At 34.4% G+C, this 3,137-nt stretch overlaps 1 pseudogene; it reads right to left on the reverse strand.

Annotated features, from left to right (window-relative positions):
- Positions 1-738: 738 nt before the first annotated feature.
- On the reverse strand, positions 739-2,531 carry LOC107846783 (annotated as a pseudogene).
- Positions 2,532-3,137: the final 606 nt, after the last annotated feature.

Below are 3,137 nucleotides of genomic sequence, written 5' to 3' on the forward strand. Positions count from 1 at the left end.
TGGGCAATATCAGCAGGATTAATCTACCACATTTGGTCTGCAAGGAATGAAGCAGTGTGGAATTTCAAAGTACCACGTCCCACAGTCATACAGTTAGAATGCAAGTTGAAATTAGTTGATAAGATACATAGAAGATATGACGGAAAAGATAGAAGTTGGGTTGAGAAATTTGTAAAGAAGGTGGGTTAATAGATTAATTAGGGATGTAGAGCTTTTTCCATTTCTCATTTGGTTACTGAGGCTTACTGTAGCAAGCATATCCAGTACTTGATGTAATGGGGTTTTGTTTAATAATAATCTGTTGGTTTGATCCCAAAAAAAGTTTTTGAAAGAAACAACCACACAAATCAATTCATGTCGTAAGTCATATTCACTAATAAATCAATCAAGAACATCCCTTGGCATTGTAAGAACAAATTCATAACAAAACAAATTAACCAACATAAAAATCATAAACAACTTCTACTTCAGGTGATGCACGTCGAAACGAATTTAACACAATAGGGATTTTGTTTCTGATTTTTTCTCTGGCTTCCTTATAATAACAAAGGGCCTCGATTACAATTGCCTGTAGCATGGGAGACTTGGCCAATAAAAGCTTGATAAGCAGCATCTCACGGTCTGAGCCTATAGTACGTCTTAGCTTAATTTTCTTAAGGTGATTAAATTTCACATCTGAGAAAGCTTCCAATTTAAGACATTGTAGTTCTGGACTATCACCAATCTATATATGAAAGATAATGAGTTAGAAAACTCTCCAAACTTAGTGAGGATTAAAAAAAACGTAAAAATAAAAGAAAGAAAAATGGAGCAAATTGGTTAAGAACCTTGATTTCGAAATAGTGCAAATACTGGGAACTTCTAATCAAGAAAAGAACAAACGAGAGAACATCCTATTTAGCCAAACAAGTCTCGTCTAGGCGAAGATACTTGAGACAGTTAAGACCAAACGGAAGCCTTATTGGTACTTCACTTGCTGCAGCAGACAAGAGCTAGGAAGAAAATACAAAATGACTCAAAGCCCTTAACATATTCAATCTATGAAAAATGCTCAATCAGGTCATAAAGCACATTTACCTTGAGACTTAATTCGCCTTCAAATTCAAGATGTTCGAGATAACAGAAAGAATCGAAAAAATTTCTTATGTCCGCATAATAATCCAAATAATAAAGTGAAAGTTTTACAAGACGAGGGACACTTTTTAAACTTATAGACCCTTCTCCTTCAGTGAAGTCAAAGGCTCGCAGCATGGGAGCATTAATTTCAATGACACCAGAGTGAATATTCTTATGCAACCCTAACTTATCGAGCAATGGACAATTAGAGATTAAACTCTCAAGTAATTTGGAAGATATTGTGATGCTACATAATTCCAGGCTAATTATTCTATCAAAACCTTTGAAGGCTGGTGGAGCAAACTGTATTGAACAATTACTGAGAGAAAGATGTATCAATTGCGAACAATTGAAAATTGAAGAAGGCAATTGGGGCGGGTTACATAGGGCGAATGAAAGATAAAGATATTAAACGCTATTCCTAGAGAGGAAATATATCAACTTGTCAATCACAGGACAATCTCCAAGATAATAATTCGAGAGGATAAACTTAGAAATTGGTCCAACATGAGAGGTCATAAGATGATAGATAATGTTAGTAAATTTAGTTATAAGAGTCATGCCCTTTTCTGTTCCCCAAAGTGTTTGGTCGAGATTCAACTGAGGAATTCTGCACCATTTATATCTCCATTTTGTAGATAAGATGCTTGTCCTCACAGCATCTCGTAAAGGCAAACATATAAGAATATCATCGATAACGTTCTCAGGAAGGCTACTAAGTAAATCCAGAGGTGCACTTTGATCACAAGCATGTTTTTTGCCATTAGGAAGCATTATGAAACAAGAATAGGCAATTTAAATCTGCAGAAAATAAACAAGAATATGATGATAAGATGAATTGACAGTAATAGAAGATGAATTTACTGCACTGATGTGAATTCTTTTCTTTTTTAATCCTCTAATTTGAATTTCTGGCTCCACCATTATTTACGACGACAAGATTAGAAGAAAAAACTAATATTTCTCATATTTTTCAAACACAATATCCGCAATACAACTTTGGCAAGATTAGTAGGATTGAACAATACTCATACCACGCAACAGACATATATATTTGTGTTTAAAATTTGTGTACATCTCAAAGGTGGTTTCAAGACAAACCTGTAACGAGAGTCGTAATTCAAAATGTATTCGACAGCAAGAATAATATGTGCATCCACGTCAAGATCTATCTTTGCTTTTTCAACTACTAGATTAACTAAAGTTAGCAAACCAGTTGGATCAATAATACTATGTTGAAAAATTTGAACTCATAATAAACGAAAAAAGAAGACAATTTTCTAGTCAATGATATTTTGCACTTGATTTGGTGTAGAACTTTTCCATCACCCTTTATATAACATTACTTATGAATTTCTTTCCTATATAATTAACGTGATAATTTATTTGAGGTACAACTTTAATGCTGTTAATGATGCAAGTGTATTTCACTTGATGCTTTCAAATGAAAGATTACATCAACAATATATAGACTAAGCTAGACACAAAAGGTCAAGAGTAGATCATGCCTTCTACCTACAATAATTGACTATCTATGAGATACTACTTCTAGATAATCTTTGACATATACTACTTCTAGATATATCATTGACATTTATACATTACACTATTATCTTGACAACTACCATATCTTGACACTCCCCTAAAGCTGGAGCATACATGTCATATGCTCCGAGCTTGCCGCAAATGTATTCAATCCGAGCTCCTCTAAGGGATTTAGTAAGAATATCTGCCAATTGGTCATTTGACCCGACGAAGCTGGTGGCAATGCACCTGGACTCAATCTTCTGCCTAATAAAATGACAATCCACCTCTATATGTTTTGTTCTTTCATGGAAAAGTGGATTTGAGGCAATATGTAGCGCAACTTGATTGTCACATATCAGCTTCATTTGATTGAATTCAACACATTTTAACTCTTGGAGAAGTTGTTTTAGCCAAATAAGCTCGCATGTAGCAAGGGTCATAGCTCGATATTCAGCTTCTACACTAGATCAGGCTACAACATCTTGCTTCTTACT

Source organism: Capsicum annuum, chromosome 11 (genome assembly GCF_002878395.1).
Source record: "Capsicum annuum cultivar UCD-10X-F1 chromosome 11, UCD10Xv1.1, whole genome shotgun sequence".
Lineage (NCBI taxonomy): Eukaryota > Viridiplantae > Streptophyta > Magnoliopsida > Solanales > Solanaceae > Capsicum > Capsicum annuum.